The 20,750-nt window shown below is 45.7% G+C and overlaps 1 pseudogene across 1 annotated transcript in view; it reads right to left on the minus strand.

Moving 5' to 3' along the window:
• The window catches only part of LOC144769727 (uncharacterized), a 198,219-nt pseudogene that overhangs the window by 20,366 nt on the left and 157,103 nt on the right, over nt 1–20,750 (minus strand). The window contains exon 13 of the transcript XR_013598746.1: nt 12,679–12,774. The product of XR_013598746.1 is annotated as an uncharacterized LOC144769727 (transcript). The remainder of the gene's footprint in view (nt 1–12,678; nt 12,775–20,750) is intronic.

Raw genomic sequence — 20,750 nt, forward strand, 5'->3', positions numbered from 1 at the left:
ACTGAATGGGAATTACCGATTTGGTAAATACCTAATCGGTAATAGGGGGAAGACTTACAAGGGTGGCAGGGTGTCACATTGACACCCTGTTGCACCCCTGAATAGTGCATGGGTGCACATGTGGCACACATACATGCTTGCCACATGGCACTTTTGGAAAAGCACAAATTTGCTTTTTCACAGGTTTTCGATATTTACCACCATCTTGTAGTTGGTGGTAAATAACGGATCCTTAAATGACAAATGCACACACTTCAGTGCTCCCTACATTACGGATTCAGTATTTTACCGAATCGGTATTTAAGAATTCTGTAATTTACAGATTCCTTAAATTACCGATTCGGTAAATTACCGAATCCTTAAATTAGGCCCCTACATCTCAAATGCCTAATACCGGTTGGTAACGGTAACGGTAAATTCAGTAATTTCGCCCGTTACAGATCGATATTGGGTGAGGAAAAGTGTTCTTCTGATCGGCATCATTTGTACCGGGACTCCGTTGTTTTTTCATTGCCATCTCGTGTCAAACACTTCCACACGACCCACCTGGTCGTTTCTGCTGATTCCTGAGGAAAATTCTAACTGACACGACAAAAAACATCTTGCAGCCTGCATTTCTGCCCAGGAACTGTCACACACCCAACCTCCCTGTTCTCTGCAGTTCACCAGAAAGCCATGAGACACTCACACCCTGAGTGAATGATATATTTTCCATCTCCTGCTCCCAGCCTGGTAAACATCCTTGACACCGTGATCAGGTTATCTGGACAATGGTCTGACTGCTGGACCTTCATCAAGGTGATTAAACAATGACTTGAAAGACCGGGCTTTGATCAAGGCAATTGAACAGTGACCTGAAAAGACTAAGCCTTGATCAAAGCCGAGTGAACAATGATTTGTGTACCAAGCCTTGACCAGGTCACCATCTACAAACGTCATCTGGATCTGGTTATCAACTGCAAACACTGCCCTGATTAAACAATGAACTAACAGCCAACAGACTGGGATAAAATAAAGTATAAAAGGCTTGTAAGCTACAGAGTGAAGTGGCAGCCTCCTCTGTCTTGTCTCTGACTAGCTTGGGACCCTGTTCCATAGCCCGGGCTATTGAAAAAATCTGGGTTCCTCCTGCAGACGAAGGCTCCTGTGTCTCCTTTTACTACGTATGAAGGGTATGGAAGATTTGGGCGGTTCCCTCGCCGTGGAGACCCAGTAAGTGGGTTAGTCCGGTTCTTCATGGGCTGCCTACATCTGGCCCACAGTCTCTTAATGTTAACACACTATATATACACATTACAATAGATAAGATAAAACCCTCACACAGGAGGTCATTAATATTGAATCCAGAGTACATATTTTTACACCGTCTTCTCGATGGACTGTTGCAAGGTGATAGACCTAGAGATTCGCCTCTTCTCCGCTGGAGGTGGCAGCGCAGCCATTGGATTACACTTGGTACATGCAAATATATGGAATATTTGTGTGATGGCACAACGAGTTTGTGCCTGGCAAAGGACAAGTGAAGCAGCTCATATGTGCCTCGAATGAACGAAAAAACAGCCCTAGACAGCACACCAGCATCCTTCTTCTACACATAATCACTTCAAATGTGTAACTTGTAAGAAGTAATTATTAGGAGTACAGCCAAAATGAAGGACGGAAAAAAAAAACCACCAGGTTGTTCTTCGCTTCTTTACCATTGTATTGTCATCCGGCTGCTAATTGTAGTGAGATATGGACTCGAAAATAAAATATTTGTGTATCTATTCATTAACAGACACTTTCAAAACAGACACTGAATCAACAATCTGTGCTAATGTCGATTTTCACTCTACCATCAACGAGCTGTTCCAGCAACAGGAAAGAACAGTCACTTCCTTCCTAATTCGAAAATCCATACTGCCACTGCCCTTGCAAACTGGTAAACAAGCACTATCGGCAACCCGCCTGTGCTGTGTAATGTATTTACCGCACATCTCGGCGGCCTACCTGCCAAGGCCGCGCGCTGGCGTCTTATTGTCAATACACGGCCTGCTAACCTCACTTGTCCTGCATGTGTTAATCATATCCGTAAAGTAAAAAGTGATGAACAGATAGTGTGCTCCTTTGGGTTACGAGTCTAAAATAAATTTCAATTAAAAATCCATGAATGTTCAAAAGTCTTAGAGGCCTCTAGCCCATCAGTTCCCGTGGTTTAACCTGGGATAAAGACCAGTTAACAGCTTCCACCTAGTTATGTAAGGAGACCTCCACCCATCTATAGTTCTGAATCCAGCTTCTCCACTGGAAAAGGGGGGGTGAGGGGTGAGGTGGTTTAATTCCATGCATTAAGACCCAAAGCATCAAACCCCACTATTTCATAAAGAATACATCGAACTCAATTGTCAAACCAGGCTGACGGTCTAAGCACATCGATGAAACATGGGGAAAGTATTAAATACATGTATATTGAAAGCTCCCAACGGAGATGCCCAATCTGAATGGTAACAGACTTTAGTATACTTTAGTATGTAGAAATATTTTAGGTCAAGTAATGCAACTTAACCCGGCGGAATTTCAGACTTGCCAATTATAGGCACCAAGAGAGCTCCCAGGATGATAGACTCTGTACAAAAAGGAGCCTAATCTGGCAATTAGTGCCCTGAACAAACTAATTTAAAAAGATGTATGCAGCATGCCTCTAAGCATTCATCTCAATCACGTAATCCTCAACACCACAATAACGTTTTCACACTCCAGCCTAAGATGGGGCAATTAGAGTGCAAGCTAATCTAAAGGTGAATGACGAGGAACTCTTGTGAAAACTTCCGGTCTGCAACACTAAACCGGTCAACTCAAAATACCCGTCAGCAAAACAAAGTATGATCAAAACTCTACTGTGCTCATTTTTGTAGTGTGTTTCAAGCAAACGATAATTTCGAAACTTCAAACAAACGATAATTCCGAAACTGCCACCAGTGCCTTTATTTATTCTACTCGGTTGCCGGTAAAGGGTACTCCATGATTTTCGGTATTTGTTCTATTGAAAACAGAAGCAAGGTTCCGCTAATTCCAATGCAGGGAAATCATCTGTATTACTTTTAAGACAGATGGAGACAATCAGCACTCACAATATCTACCACAAACAAGTGCGCGCACCTCGCACTGAAAGTAAAAACAAAAAAACCAAGTTTGACGATGAGAGGAGGAGGCAGCAGGGGGAGGGGAGAGAGGAGGGGGCCTGCGCCTGTTTCGCTTGCAGGAGCGAGCAGGAACCATCTGTTAATTACAAACAGATGGTTTCAAAGCTCGCTCCCGCAAGAGAATCGTCAAACGTGCACGTGTTTCCATTCAAAGCAATGCAATGCGTGCACGTTTTTGCCTGAAAAACGGACTCGATTTCTAGTGGTCTCCTCCTATGCAGCACATGCGCGCTGCATAGGCGAGACCTAAAAACCAATTATCTAATGTAGTAATTCACTCTTATTGCCTTATCTATCAGATTTCATCAAGTAAACTAGAAGGAATATTGTAAACGTCATAGCACAAAAAACTAAAAATACTTAATAAAACAATAAAGTGCAAAACCAGTGCATACTCTTTGTGCCTACAAATTTTATTATAGTACCATTAAATACATCTACCTAAAACTGGTCTTCTATAGAACAGGCAAGGTTGGTTGTGGTCTTGATATTACATTTTTTTATGTAATTTTATGTAATTCTTCATCAGAATTCAGTCCATTCAGAATTTTTGTATTAAGGAAGATAATATATTTGGACTCCAACTTCCTCAATCTTAGTTCTCTGTTGCCTCACATCCTACTTTTGGGAACCAAATCAATTACAAAATATAGTAATTTGTCACATCTACCATTGTGGGCCAACAAATTAAAACCAAATTACCGACACATTGTGGCATAACAAACAGTTTGGAAGCAAACATTTGTTTAAGACCCATTAGAAAATGTGTCACAACACAACAGGTGATTTTATCAGGAAGGGCTGATGTGGCACCCTCCAAAAAGCTCATCTGGCCGAATGAGATGCCACTTAACTGTGCCTATAGCAAGGCCTTGCCGGGGTGCAGATAACACAAATGGCAACACTTTAGACAAGAGTGCAGAAAGAGGGTCAGCATATTTTTCAGTGCACCAAGCCACAAATTTGTCCCAACAACAGGTGCAGCAGCGGTCTTTTTGAAGGGAGGCCTGGCTGCCAAGATAACCTCACAGACTGTGGAGAGAAGGACTGTAGACGCTCAACACTGCAGTTCATTCTCCACGCATGTAGCTGGAGCTTGTGCAGGTTCGGAAGCATAACCCTGCCCTGCTGCTGCATCAAGAGATCCTCCTGAATGGACAGACTAATTGGAGGACCAGTGCTCATGCTCAGGAGTTCGAGATACCATACTCTCTGATCTGCACCGCTCATAGATGGCTGCCCCAACCCAGGGGTGACACATCTGTCACCAGTGTCATGTCTGGGTGGAGAAGAGAAGGTGGTCTGCCGCAGACCCAGTTGCAGTCTGTTTGCTACCACTGCAGGTCTTCTGTAGTTTCCTATGATATCTGGACCAGGCCAGAGAGATTCTCCTTATGAAGTGCCCATTGGGACATCAGGTCCCCCTGCTGAGCCCTATTATATGTCAGCAGGCATGTTTTACCAGCAGAATGTAGGAGGCCAGGAGACCCAGCCTCCTCAGAGTTAGGCTTACCAAAATCCAGGATGAAAGGGAGCATCTCAAAGGGAATCAGGTGTGACGTTGGCACCTTTATAGTGTACTGCAGTGAAAGCAGGAAGTCCGCCATAGTCAGCAGGTGGGTGACAGCCACCTGGGTCCAGCCTGCTTTTAACAGAAATTCATCAAGGTGGGGGAACCCCTGATCTCCAGAGGTGAGCTGCAACTATTGCCATCAAGTTTGTGAACACCAGAGGAGCTCTGGTAAGGCCAAAGGCAAGTACAGTGAATTAAAAGTGCTTGTGGCCCACCATAAACCACAGGTAGCATCTGTGGCCCAGAGGAATGATTATATGGAAAAGTATGTCCTGCAAATCCAACACTACCATACAGTCTCCTGAGCCCAGGGCGGACAGTACCTGAGCCAGGGCGCAGGTCTAGAATAGGAAGAGGGCTATGTCCTTCTTTGGTATCAGAAAATAGGGCGAATAGCATCCATGACCTACTTCTGATGTCCACATCCTCTCTTCTTTGCCCTCTATGTCCTTACTCACACAACAGGGAAAGATTATCCTCCATCAGCCAATCTGAAGATGTTGAATGCATGGCAGGGTTTCCGTGAATGGAAGGGCACAGCTCAGTGGAAACATTTGGAGCACCCACTATACCAAATTTATGGACTGCCAGAAGGGCAGGCGGTGCTTGATCCTGCCACCAACCAGTTGCCCTTGATGTTGCATTGGCATGTTAACGAGTTGTGGAGGCTGGGGCTGCTGTGGGAGAGGGTGGTGGACTGGGCAGATCTCTAGATTTAGTTCCGATGAGGCTTGTGAGAGCCGCATACATGGCCATTGAGGGACTGGGAAGCCGGCAGGCCATAGTGGTTGGGTGGAAATGGACATGGCTGGTAGCCCCTACCATAGCCACAGAGAGAGAGGAATGCAGAATGTTATGTTATGTTAGTTGTTATTTATAGAGTGTGCGGCTACTCCAGGGAGTGTCCCGGCACTGTGAAATACCGCGTAATACAAGAAAGAGTGCATCAAAGCAGAACCTGGCCAAATCTACTGTTGAAAAAGCCATGTTTTTAGTTTCCTCCTGAAGGTGAGGAGATCCTGCACCTGTCTGAGAGAAAGGGGCAGGGTATTCCAAAAGCGAGAGGCCACCACTTGAAAAGATTAGCCCCCTACCCGGGAATGCAGGAACTTTGGGGTAGTTGTCAGAAACTGGACAGAAGACCTCAAGGTTTGTTGTGGTGTATGGTACTGGAATCTTTCCCCAAGATATGGGGCCCCTATCTTATGGAATGCAAAAACAACAGTTGATGGACAGAATGCAGAACAATGTCATACATTCACACCAGTACAGAGATCCGGGCCTAAATCCATCGTTTTTTTGCTCACCATGCCATTCCAGTTTAAAACCAGCCATATGCAAATCAGTCTTGATCCTGCGCCCCATGGGAACAGTCCAGCCCGAACTGCCAAGCCAGGTCCTCCCTGGACTGGAAACAAGCATCCTAGGACCGGTTTCAGGCTTTCAGCCCTCATCAGCCAGGATAGCTTGATTCCAGTGGCATGGAGAGGACAGGTCTCACGTCTGAGCATACCCGTCCCACTCGGGGTAACAAATGCAAAAACAACAGTTGATGGACAGAATGCAGAACAATGTTATACATTCACCCCAGTACAAAGATCTGGGCCTAAATCCATAATTTTTTTGCTCACCATGCCGTTACAGTTTGAACCCAGCCATATGCAAATCAGTCTTGACCCTGTGCCCTATGGGATCGCTTTGTTCGCCCTAAGTTGGCAGGGTATGCCCAGATGTGGGTCCCTTGCTCACTGGCTGATGAGGGTTATGAACCCAAAACCGGTCCCAGGATGCTTGTTTCTGGTTCAGGGAAGACATTGCTTAGCAGTTCGAGCTGGAGTGTTCCCTTGAGGCACTGGGTCAGACTGATTTGCATATGGCCATGTCTGAACTGGGGTGGTGCAGTGAGCTAAAGAATGATGATGGATTAAACCCAGATCAGTTGACTGGGGATGAGGGTTTGATTTGCTCAGGCGCTCAGTCCATCATTCCCTTTGGTATCGCTTTGTTCGCCCTAAGTTGGCAGTATATGCCCATACATGGGTCCCTTGCTCACTTTGTCACTGGATTCAAGATAGCCTGGCTGATGAGGGTTATGAACCCGAAACCGGTCCCAGGATGCTTGTTTCCGGTCCAGGGAAAGCATGAATTGGCAGTTCGGGCTGGACTGTTCCCATGAGGCACAGGGACAGACTGATTTGCATATGGCCATGTCTGAACTGGGGTGGTGGAGTGAGCTAAAGAATGATGATGGATTAAACCCAGATCAGTTGACTGGGGTGAGTGTTTGATTTGCTCAGGCGCTCCGTCCATCATCCCCTTTGGTATCGCTTTGTTTGCCCTATGCTGGAAGGATATGCCCAGACGTCGGTCCCTTGCTCACTTTGACACTGGATTCAAGATAGCCTGGCTGATGAGGGTTATGAACCCGAAACCGGTCCCAGGATGCTTGTTTCCAGTCCAGGGAAAGCATGGCTTGGCAGTTCGGGCTGGACTGTTCCCATATGGCACAGGGTCAGACTGATTTGCATACGGCCATGTCTGAACTGGTGTGGTGGAGTGAGCTAAAGAATGATGATGGATTAAACCCAGATCAGTTAACTGGGGGTGAGTGTTTGATTTGCTCAGGTGCTACGTCCATCATCCCCTTTGGTATCGCCTGTCTTACGGAAGGCTTTAAAGACCAAAACTAATGCTTTAAAATGAATCCTCTTCCGAACCAGAAGCCAGTGTAAGGAAGACAGAAGACGGGTCGTTTGTGTCATAGGCCTTGCCAAGAGAAGGGCTCTGGCCGCCACATTCTGGATCACTTGTAGATGGCCTAGTAAATAGTCAGGAAGGCACAAGTACAGGGTATTTACATAGTCCAGTTTCGATACCACCAAGGCCTGGACTACCGTCTTCCTGTGACAGACTGGGAGCAGTGGGAAAAAGTTCCTTAGCATTCTCCATAACCCAAAACAGGTCCCAGCCACCAATTGAATCTGATCCTTCATAGAAAGGACAGCGTCCAATTTGACCCCAAGATTTTTAACAATGCTGACTGAAGTTGCAGGGAGGGGACAAGTCCTGCAGCCACCATTGGTGCCATGCTGCACAGGGATGGAAGCCGAAGAAAATAATCTCAGACTTTTCAGAGTAGCACTTCAGTTGATTTTGCCTGAGCCAGGAGAACACCTCGGACAGACAGGTGTTGATCACATTGCCTTTGAACTCAGCACCCTTCTCACAAGTGAACAACAATTGCTTGTCATCCGCATATGACACTATTTTAGCACTGTATTTCTCTGCGAGGAGCGCAATAGGGGCCGTAAACAGGTTAAACAGCGTTGGGCTCAGGATTGAGCCCTGTGGGACCTCGACATTCATGGGAGGGATAGTGGGGAGGGAGGGGACCAAATAGTTTACCGACGATTGTTTAATTAAGAGTTGAACCATCTAAGTGCAGTGCCTCCGATACCAACCTCTTGGAGTCTTTGCAATAATCTGATGTGGGGTACGGTATCGAAGGCCGCTGAAAGGTCCAGCAACACCAAAACTGCATTGCCCCCTTTGTCAAGTGTAGCTTTTATGGTTTCAGTGACTTCTAATAGAGCTGTTTCCATGCTGAACTTTGCTCTGAAGCCCGACTGGCTCGAGTGCGGAAGATGGTTGGCCTCCACGTAATCTGTGGTGACAATGTTAACATATTTCTCCAAAACCTTGGAGAAAGAAGGCAGCAAAAATATAGGCCTATAGTTACCGGCGACCAGAGGGTCTGCCGTGAGTTTCTTTAAAAGCGGAAACATTTTACATGTTTCCAGCTTTGCGGCATTTGCCCCTCATGCAGGGCGGTATTCAAGACTAAATTAACGGCAGGGTTAATCACCTCTCCAATAAATGCCTGTACTTTTGCTGGCCAGGGATCAGAAGGTGAGCCAATCTTAAGGACCTTCATTAATACAAGGGATTTCTCCAATGTGATGGCAGGAAACTACGTGAGGGAGAGACCGGTATTATTGCTGGCAACAGGGGGCAGATCCGTGTCTGCTTCTAATGCTGGAGACTGAGCTTCAAAAGAATCTTGAATGATTTTAATGTTGTCATGGAAAAAGCAGGCCATATGATTGGTCCAATCACTAGTGGGAATAAAAGGGCTACTGATAGCTTTAGCGGAAGAGAAATCTGACAATATTAAAGAGTTCTCTGCTTCTATTACAAGCCTGATCAATTTTAGTGGAAAAGAAAAGTTTCTTTCCATCATAAACTTTCCTATAGTGATCGTTTAAGGCCCGTTTATAAGTGGATTTATCAGTGGGTTTGTAATTAGTCCGCCACTGTCTTTTAACGCGTTTGCACTCTGGCGTGGGGCCATGGTCATTCTCAAAGACCGGAAGACGGTTCTACTATTCTTGAAGCGCTCGAGCACTGAGTGTATGTTGTTGCCAAACAGGCAAATGGCATTAAAGGGCATATCCATAAGGAATGTCTGGACATTTCCCCAGGAGCCAGTTGACTTCAGCTAGGCATGGCTGTGGAGCGCCACTGACGAAGCAATCGTTCTACTCAGCGAGTCTGTCATGTCCAGTTTGTAGTGTACCATGAACATTGCTGCATCCCTGTCATCGGGCTTCCTCTGAACCCATGGGCTGCACATGCACGACCATGTCCCACACTGTGTGGGTATGCCAGCCCAAGCGGCATGCAGTGTTCACTGACCACAGCGGAAGCTGATGTAAGAGAAAATCCTCTTACCATAGGTGTTCAGCCTCCCGGATTCCTTATCCGGTGATTATGGTATGCACCAGGATTAACCTTGGACATTGAGGCCTGCACAACCACGGTCTAAGGGTTGGGGTGCTTGGGTAGGGCAGCTGGATCCCCAGGAACAGGCAGTGGCAGCAGGCAACTCTCTTGTGCACTGGAGTGCCTGTGCAGGGATTGCCCCCGGCCCCGAGCATGACATGGGTGAGGGCTTCATTGAAGGGGAGGAGGGGTACCGAGGGGCTACCCGGTTTGAAACACCTCCGTGAAAACATTGGTCTTGACTGCCACGAAGGGCTGCGTAAGGTCCAGGACTGCAGCCACCCTCTGAACCACCATGGTAAAAGAAGCCTCTTCCTCTATAGCCACAGTGGGAGGAAAGACCAGGACAACATCTGTTGAAGTGTCCAGACCACTGGCATCAGCGGGTTCCTCATGCCACTTATCCTTGGTCAAGTGCTCCTCAAGGGAGTCAAGAAAACCATAAGGATCCTCATATCTGCTGTAAGCATATTCCTCACAGGGCCCGTCAAATAATGGCACAGTCTCCGATCGGTTGGGTCTTACTCTCGGCAGCGCCAGAGCCTATGTCCGTCACCCCCGGTCCAACTCCATATCAGAGTCAAGGATGGCAATGGGGTTGGCGCTACTGAAGGACCTCGGGGACGACACCACTGCATGTGACTCCAGTGAAGGCCATGGATTCATGACTGGAGACAATCTGGATCTAGGAACAGTTCCAAAGGGCCTGGTTGACACCCAGGGCAAACCTGCAGGTGGAAATACAGTTTTGGCACCTCCAGAATGCATAGGGCCCAAAGGCACTCCAGAGGGGTCAGTTCGCCTAAATATAAGGTGCATAGCCTCATAGAATACTTGCAGTTGTACAAGAGACAATTCTGGGAGGTGCAGACTGGACCCAGACTTAAACTCCTGGGGGTGACTTTTGCAAGTGGGCCTGGTCTCGAGTTGCTTTGACTCCTAAAGTGAGCCTGGGACCTTCCACCCAACCCGAACCTGTAGTAGTGCTGAGTCGTCCAATGCCAAGTGACCAGGAACTTCAGCGCACAATCACGAACCGCTTTGGGTTTCATCACATGGCACGGCAGTCAGGACAGGCCGTCGAGTTGTAGTCTGGCTCCAGGCACTATAAGCAAACTTGGAAGTCATATGCCTGTGGCAGGCTCCACTAGGTTTAAAACCCATAGGTTTCTTAGGGGACATGCTTACGGCACATTGGGAGCATAATTGCTTGAAAAAAGGGTGACAAAAAGTTGAAAAAAGTAGTTAAAAAGTAACTGAGGTAGCTCTTCTAAATCTGCACTCATGGCGCGGAAAGGACAGAACTGATGTCAGTATGCTGGTGTGGCTTCTACATAGGCATCGCGAACATCACATCTGGCGTAAATGACACTTACGAAACCTACACGGAGCCAATCATTGCCCCCTACCGGCATGCAGCGGTACGGCTCCTGATTTCCCAGATCCAGTCTGATGCCTGTCAAGAACACAAAGAGACAAGTGATCATCTTGGGAGGAAAGCGACTTGTGCTTTGAAGTCCTTGGTACCGCACAACTTCTTTCGCCTCAATCTCAATTTTGCTGACAAAGTAAAACATTTGGGTGTCATGTTCTGCTCTGACACTTCTTTTAAGCCTCAGGTTAGCAGGGAGCACAGCAGCGGCCTTCAGCTGAGCAAAGTGAAACCTTCCCTCCCCTTTCTGAGAGCAAAAGCTCATGCACTGGTTGTGGGGGTGATGATAGCTCCCTCCCTGGTTGCTGTAATTCTGAGCAAATCACTTAACCTCCCGTGCCTTAAAAAAATTGTAACGTCTGGCTCTCGTTCAAAATGTCTGGGTCTCAAGTACAGCAATCTAATGTCCTTGGGCCAATTGTTAAATAAAACTGCAGAACTCGAAAATAAAAAAAATCTATCAACGTATAGTTTAATGCACTATGGGGCATATTACCAAGAAGTGCGTTAGTACACGCACAACGCACATCCCCATATCGCCGGCTATCGCCGGATTTCATCGCCGTTTTAGCGCGCAATTATCAATGCGCATCACGTAGGCGAATTGAAATCCGGCGATAGTCGGCGATATGGCACATTAGTGCATGAAAACAAACGTTGTTTTCATGCGCTAATGTGTGCCTTGATAATATGGGGGGGTAGATTCAGCGTTATGATCCACTCCCCCATGTTATCAATGCCCTAACACCTGGTCAGAGCAGGCGTTGGGAGACCTGCGATAAACGAGTTTATCGCAGGTCTCCCTCTCCCAATGCCTGCCTAGGTAATAGGGTGTTCCCACCTCCAACCACATTTTACATGTGGTTAGACGTGGGAACGCCCACTTTGCATGTCATTAGCGATGTTAATCGCCGACATGCAAAGTGGGCTTGAGGCAGGCGTTACAATGCCCTTGTTAATAGGGCTCTAGCAGTATCGCCGCTTTCTCGGCACAATTCGCCGAAAAAGCGGCGATACTTGCCCATGGTAATATGCCCCTATGTGCCTGACTACGAGTAGCCCCTCTCCAATACTATATTTATCGCATCCCACAAAAATCAGAAAGTAAGGTCTCAAATTCTAAGTAAGTAAGGAGTAACTTGCAGATTTTGGTGCTTACCACACCTAAATTCCCATGTGTGGAAAATACCACGGGGCATATTATCAAGACAGGCGATAACATTATCGCCGTTTTAGCGGCAGTTTTCTGTCGCTAAAACGGCGATAATTTTATCGCTTGGCTTGATAATATGCCCCCAGGTCTTTTACCTTAGTTATATTCCAGCAGGTTTGAACTGCTGACATTTAAAGAAAGGAGTGCACTATAATGACTGCGCAAATAAGTATTTGCGTAGAAATCACAATGCGCACCTCCTTCGTAGGTTTCGTTTACACCTATATGAAATGTATCCAGCCTTATCAGAGATTCACGAAAAAAGCAATTCTAAACTCAAGGACCGGGTACACCAGAAACCTTAGATTTCAAGCACTTTACGACTCATTAGAGAGGATTATGGGTAATAAAGAAATGTAAATAAAATAAATACCCTGGCCCACCTGTCTCCCAGAAGAGGTCCTAGGGATTGGCTGGTGTAATATCAATGCAATCTATGGGTGCACCATGAAAGATGGGGTGAGTGCTGTTTGCCAGGTAACTCCACCTTGCTTACCCCCTTCATTGAGGTGGCCCCAGCCAGTGATCCAACAGTTGCCGTTGGGCTGGAACTGTTGTCGGTATCCAGGAAGGCAGACTGGCCTCAGGGTTTCTGCAAAAAAGAAGAAAGCCAAGAGGTTTTACGTCAGTCTGGATGGCGGGTGTATTGTCGGTCTTCAGCACACGGGTGGTCTTTATAAGCACTAGGTCAAGTCTCAAGCAGCAGCTGGGTGATGCTGTACTATGGATACCATGCTGGTCCCAAAGAGATTGCTTGTTCTTTTTTTGATAGCACATCTTCAAATAGAGCAGGAGCACAGTTAAGCAGCACCACTGAGTGAATAAACACTGGCAAGCACAGAGTTTAATATATCTGAAACAGTTGTGTCCAACCAAAATACATAGACTTTGAGGGTAACTGCAGACTATGTAAATAAGGTACATTTACTGTCACTGGGACCTATTCACAAACTGCATTTGATATGATGTTTAGCGTTGCTACACGGGTTCTACAAAATGCAATTCACAAGCCTACGTGTGGACACCTCCGTCTCTCCTATCTGTTGTATGCGGAGATCTCCTCCACTAGTAAATTTACCACTGCACATGTAGGTCTACGGTTTCATAGTAAGTGTGGAAGGGGAACAGACGGAAAATGGGGAATACTGATCCCTAAATGGGAGGGGTAGGGAGGATTTAGGGAGTGACATTCAGAAATAAAACATGCACCCACACAAGAGTTAGCACACTGCTATTCACAAAGTCCCAACTGACAAAACGATCCCAAAACAGTCATAAATGCGCTCCAGCCCATCCCTGAATTGAGTCCAGAACCACACATGGTCACTCACAGGTACTGCAGAACCCTCCCTCAGAATGTAAATGTAAATGTAAATGTAAATGTATTTCAATTTATATAGCGCACGAATCACCCAGGGGTCTCAAGGCGCTTGCTTAGGGAACCCGTCCTGGTATTCCCCTGTGAGATACCCCGGCAGGGTATTCACAAGGTGAAAGCCAGGCATCCCGCCGCGAGGGGCCGTAGTGGAGATTAAGCAAGCTATTGCCCAGAGTCGCAGAGTGTGACCCCGTGAGTCGAGTAGGCACCGGAGCGAGAATTGTCAAGTCCGTGGAATTTTTGAGCCCGAGACCCGCCAAGGCGGGGAATCAAACCCTGGTCCACGGCTGATCTCAGCTTCCGGGTCTGCCGCCTCTAACCACTGAGCCACGCTTCTCCAAAGGATACCATGAAAGCAAAGGAGACAGTGACTTAAAATAATAGCCATAGGAAATTACATTTAAATAAAAATAAAAAATTCCACTTTTGAAATAATTATATAGATTTTATTTAGTTTTAACCCATATATCATTCATAAATAATGATTATATCATTTAGATATTTATTAAGAAGGTATTTTAATATTAAACATTTTAATACATTTAAAAAACGTGTGTTGTACAATTATTAGTAGTTATCAAAAATTATATACATAACTTTTGATGAAATTTAATACATATTAAATTACATAAAAATGATGTAGTTGGGATTTTTAAAATGTATTCTTTAAGGAGATTATTTTTAAAATTAAATATATATATATATGTTAAATAATTATTTAATACAAACTTAAGTTAATGTGCTTTAACATTTTATTGTTTACTAAGGGGCTGATTTAAATGGTGGCAGACAGAGTAATTACCATCGCCATGGCAGAGTACTTCATGGCCGCTATGGGGAGGGTACTCTGTACGCTCCATTTAGAGATGTCCACTGCTCCTGCAGGCATGTCTTGCATTTCCCAGAACCACCGTCATTGAGGTTCCTGGAAATGTATTGTAAGGTTGACGGATGGCTCCGTCAAAATACAGTTTTTTTCTATTTTCAAAAAGAAAATCCCAAAGCAGGATTTTTGGGGGAAAATAAAAAACAGTGAAAACTGACACATAACAGTTCCACCTTTGGTGTCAACCATGTGTAAAACCATCAAAAATTAAACCAAACACAACTGAAATACAAAGAGACCGTCAACATCTATAATACATGTTCATATTTACTAATATGTCATGAGTGACATCCAAAGTCGTTAAAGCCCATAAATGTCCAGCGTTCAAATCATAATCTGAAGCAACCTCCAACACTCTTAATAAATGTGTGCAATAATGAAAAATCCCAACCAGAGCTTCAAAAGCTAATGCTTGAAGAAAGGTCAAAGCCGGGTCATGGAGGAAGGGTCTACCTTTGATCATTAGGGCTGAAAGTAGCTCTGGGGTGCACGTCCTAGATGAAAGATGTAGGTGAAGTTGGATCTGGACCTTCACCACAAAGACTCAGAGCAGCTCATGGTGGGTGGGTAATGTGTGGCCCTATCTGAAGGAAGATCTGACCTCCATCACCCTCATGGTGATGGGTCATCTGGGCTCTTCGGTGAAGGAGGGCCTGGCCTTTCCAGCCAAGGATCCAAATGACTTATGATCCACCATAGTGGATGTGTAATGTTAGATCTCCTGGCAAAGTGTATACATACAGACCTAGCCTAATATATATAGCCAGTCTGGCTCTATGTGGACTTCTTGGGCCTTGGCCCATCATGCTGCTCTCCCTGGCTCTTTCATGCTAAGGATCTAATGACTAATTTGACAAATTTCTGACTTTGACCAACATTCCTGCACCAAATTCTGGCAATCAGAAGCTTAGGGGTAGATGTATCAAGCCTTTTGCGATTCGCATAGGCCGAAATTCTGCGAATTTCGGCCTTTGCGAATCGCAAGAGGCTTTTTTGCATGTTTTCACATGTATCAAAAAATCGCAAAATAAGGAATCGCTAACATTTGCGATTCCTTATTTTGCTTAAGCATTTAAGGAATCGCAAATTTTGCGATTCCTTAAATGCGATGTATGTAGCTTTTAGAGATTGTGAATTTCGGTTAAGAAATCGCAAATTACCAGCAACTTGTAGTTGGTGGTAATTTGCGATTGCTTTTAAAAATGCCCTATTTGGCATTTGTGAGGGTGGCATGTGACGCACATACATGCCCATAGGGCATGTATGTGCGCCTCATGTAAATTTCAGGGGTGCAGCACGGTGTCTTTGAGACACCCCTGCACCCTTGAAATAATTCTCAATTTGCGATTAGCAAATTGCGAATTCGCAATTTGAGAATTATTTCACAATCATTCCTATGGGCCTCCTGGCCCATAGGAATGCATGGGAAATTATTCCTTAATTGCGAATTCGCAAAATGCGAATTCGCAAATAAGGAAGATTAAGAAATCGCAAAAAAATAGCGATTTTCTACATACATTCCAATTTGCGATTTCTAAATAGCGATTCCTTAAAAATCGCTATTTAGAAATCGCAAAATGGAATCTTGATACATCTAGGCCTTGGTCTCCAGACCGGAGACTAACCAAAATGGGGTTATTTTCTGTCTGGTATTATCTGATTCTGGTGAATAAACCACAGACATTTTCTACTATCTCTGTGAAGGGCGGGAAATGTCTGATCGGCGTTGGGTGAGGTTGAGGAGTTGCAGAGCCGGGCTTGCGTTAGTCCAGGTGGAGCACCATCTGCTGCCCACATAGTGCTGCAGGGTGAGACGGGGGCCAGCCTGTGATGCTGCCCCTTCCACACCTAAGACAACACCAGTGCCAATGGAATGATAGGGTCTGGAGTTTGCAGACCCAGTAAATCGAGGCTCGGAGAGAGTTGAAACCCCAGGGGTGAACTACAGCTGGAGATATTGCTCCGGGTGAAATTCCACCCGTTATTCTACGCCTGAGTATTGCCACCTGTAGAAGACTGTGCACTTTGCGTGGCTCTGGAGTAATGCAATGCAGCCCAAATTGCTGCGTTGCATTATGCTGCCCTGGGAAGGCGTTCAATAGGCTTTGAGTGGGTGCCCCCACGCAACTCCCATGGATTGTGACGCAATCCCAGATTTACAAGAACTTGTAAACCTTGGGATGTTTCAAAATCTTACACCTTGCCAGGGGAGACGTAACAAAGAGAAATATCTCTATTTCTCCTTGTTGTTTCCTCGTTCTCTGTGTGCTGCAATCTGCTGCACACATGGAAAGAGGAATATAGCTCCCAGGTGCCTGCATTGGCGCTAGGCAGCACATTGTGCGCTAGCGCATGGGAAAGGACATGAATGCCCTGTATTCCATTAAATATGGCACAATCCTGCGCTTTTCAATTCACGCAGCGCATCAAGGTGACATGCTGCGCTGCACTGTGTCACCAACCTCATAAATGAGCCAATAAGGTTTCACTATACAACAGCTCTGTACACGCTTCTGAAAAAGTGTTTCAGAGATTTTTAGATTCTTTAACAACACATAGGTGTGGTGCAAATGCTGCTGGGCTTTTTTCTCCTGTATAGTGTTCTTGGGATAGTCAGAGGAGGAGCAAAAGTCCCATGGGCCCCCCTAACCCAGGATCTCTGGCACGCCCTACGTCAGACAATTCACTCTCAGCTGCCATCACCTTCCTGGGCCCAGCCATGGCTTGTCAGTCAATCTCTAATGACAGTCATTGGTGAACTCAGAGCAGTGCTGATGGCAGCTCCTCCGCTAAGGCAGAAGAGTGCAGTCCACTGCATTATGAGCAGTAGAAAAAAGGAAAATAAAATGATAATAACAATGTTATAATTTTATTATTCTGTTGTTAGGCAGGTTTACGGGGCAGGGCGGAGCGTGGCAATCGGGGCCTGGCTGTCGTCACAGCCAGCAAGGGAAGGAGTGGAGGGAACTTAAGTGTGATGACGGTTCCGCCGGTCATCTTGGGCCGGCCAAACAGTCATGCGCACTTTGCATGTTCCTCACCAGGCTGTAATACACAGCGTGGTGAGGAACATGCACAGGCTTCCACTGCCTTCTGAGCGCCGAACCCTGGCACTCAGACCAATCACAACGCTGCATTGCAGCATTGTGATTGGCTTAGGGGAGCCTGGGTCTGCTTCCTGCAAGAACAAAAGAGGACAACACGAGGCGGCGATCCGGCAGTAAGGTTAGTAACTTTTTTATTTATTTTTCTATTCCCCCCTGCCCCGCCTCACCCGTGCCGCTCGGTGGCAGCCACTACTGCCTGTGCACAGCCTGTAGTGTCTTAGATACAGAATAAATCACAGGCTGGGCAGATGCAGGGGGATTGGTCATACTTACATTTATTAAACAAGGAAGGCTCACTGGAGAGGCAGACAGGTGAGAGGAGAGGATCACATGCAAGCTACATGGGCCCTGGGATTGGGAAGCCCGATCCTCCAAAATATTACATCTATGACAGTGACAGCTTTCTTCACATCTTTAGAAGGGATTATGGACTTTTAGGCTTACATAGACTTTCCTATGAATTGTTGAAGGTGGATGTTTCAATTTTTTCTTGTGCCCTCATAATAATTGCTTTGATACAGTGAATGCGGTAGAGTTTTGTGGCAGACGTGGGCCATAGCAAGGCACAAAGTCCTAAAACAAGCATTTGCAATACAATACATCTCGCATTTATGAGAGTTTAAGCTACTGTCATTTACAATGGCAATAGCTCAAACTCTTCTAAATGCAAGACCTTAGCCACCATTGTCCCAAGCTGCTTGAAAGTGAAAGCGGGCATGGCGAGGAAAGCACGCCGTGCTAGCAGTAGGAGAAACCCATTAAAGAAAAGAGTGCTTACAAAATAAATAAGGCATGCTGTGTCGTACCCGAAGTAAAGCAGCAAGTCGCCATGGGTGTTTACAAATGCAGACAAGGTGGTACCAAGGAGGGACTAACTACCCTAACAACAACTCGCAAGCCAGCGTTTAGTAAGGACAATGACACAAGCCAATGAAAAATATGTGTGTAGAGTGGGCACTTACATACTCCACCTCAACAAGTCTCGCCAAGCAGCGCAGGCGCGCTGACTCAGGCTCGCCCTAAAAAGAAGTGGGCCGAATAACCTAGTTAGGTAGTATGCAATTGACATCATGGCATGCGACATCATGGTGTGCGACATCACCGCGCACTACATCACAGCGCACAACATCACCACACGACATTACACATGGCATCACAGGCCTTGACATCATAGAAAGTGGCATCGAAATCCATGACTTTACAGGAAGAAGCATCGCAAGAAGTGACATCAGATCTAAAGCCCTCACATATCTGTTTAGCAGGTCTATCATTTGTACTTTTCAGTGCATTGCGAGGATAATAGCACAGTGAACTATGGATGATGATATGTGACTTCTACACCTTGCAATCCCCCAGTTTTATGTAACACATCCTGTACATTCACTTACAAATGTATATAATGTATTGTACATGTAATATGTGCGTGTTGATGTAAAGCGCTCTGACACCCTGCATTGGGATGAGTAGGGCTGAGTAGGAGAGTAGGATCTGCTTACTAAGGTTACACCCACTTTTTGCTGGTGTTTCACTGTTTTTCGACTTTAGTCTGGCTGTGGCCCTGCTATTCAGGACCCAGCCTAGCTGTTTCCTCTCTAAAATGATTGCATGTACTTTAGGTACACTCCAGATTGGCTACTAAGTTACCCTTGTGAGTCCCTAGTATATGGTACCTTAGGTACCAAGGGCATAGGTACCCCAGAGGCCTACCAGGGGCCACCCCTGGAAAGCCTTCCAAAATGGCACCACAGGCCTGCTACAGCAGCCTGGGTAAGGTGGTGCATGCACCCATTACCCTGAGAGGGTAGGCAGTAGGGTGGGAACAGCGGAGGAAGAAGGGCCGGTGGTCCAAACCACCAGGACTCAGACTTGATGCTGACCAGGCAGGTAACAATGACCGAGACCTTGACAATCCAGCTCCAACTGGAGATGAAGAAGGCCAAAGTGACCCTGTCTTTGTCCCACCAGGAAGAGTTGGGGGTGTGCCTAGAAGGTCAAGATCTCCTTCACCGTAATCTAACCGTTCTGACACATCTATAGGGACCTCTGTCTCTCCTCATAGGAGGGACACCTCCCAGGAGAAGAGAGAGAAACAGATGAGACTTGAAGAAGCTCAACTGAGGATAAGGAGACAGAAAGTAGCCTTAGAAAGGGAGTCCCTAGAGCTTGGAAAAGCTAGGAAAAAGATGGGGCTAGAGCCCCATGGTGGCAGCAATTTCCCTAGTGGTAGGGAAAGGTATTATGACCATAGAAACCTAAACAAGATTGTCCCTCACTACCAAAGTGGGGATGACATCCACAAACGGATAACTGCACTGGAAAGAGCCTGCGAAGTTCAGAAGGCCCCCTCCTTTCAAAAAGAATTGGCGAAATTAAGAATAAGCAATCGCCTACAACAAAAGAGATCTATCAAAACAAGGAGGCTGACAAATGGCAGATAAAAGAGGGGGCTCAGTGAACAAAATGAATTTGGGAATGAAATCGAAGACATAACTGTAATGAACTCATGTGTTGTATCTAATTGCAATGTCAACCAACGTGTGAATACTGACCTTAAAATTGTTAATCTTTCTAATAATGTTTTGGACAGTAATGAAGTCAATATTTTAAACAAGGTACTTCATTTCTGCCCCACTCAGGAGGGTGACTTTGTCAATGCACAAGTGGACCTGTATAAATTAATCAGGGACCTTAAACTAAAGGATTATTTTTCAAACAGGCCTCATGACCCAGGGGGGACATCTAGTACTGGTTTCCCTGAGACTCACACTATTCGCAATGTTCGTGATGTGCATTGCTTACTGACCCTTGACAATGAGGAGGAACACAACATTACCTTTGTCCTTAGAGGCCTTGATATTCCCCTAAATGTAACTATTGACAGTGGACTCCATCCCAAGTCAAAGTTTTTACCCATGCATTCCTACCATCACAATATTGATACCTTTTATGGAAAAGTTACGGAAGACCTATATGATTTAGAATCGCCTAATAAGTTCACCTCTAAAGTACCCCATAACATCACAGCTTCAGAAAGGATGACCCTTAGAAGACTTAATAAGGACCCAAATATTGTAATTAGAGAGGCTGATAAAGGGGGGAAATGTGGTTGTGATGAACCGCACTGACTATATGCAGGGAATTTCTAGAGAACTCAATAATAAACTATATTATCGTGAAGTCACGAACAATCCTGCCCC

Source organism: Lissotriton helveticus, chromosome 7 (assembly GCF_964261635.1).
Source record: "Lissotriton helveticus chromosome 7, aLisHel1.1, whole genome shotgun sequence".
Taxonomy (NCBI): Eukaryota; Metazoa; Chordata; class Amphibia; order Caudata; family Salamandridae; genus Lissotriton; species Lissotriton helveticus.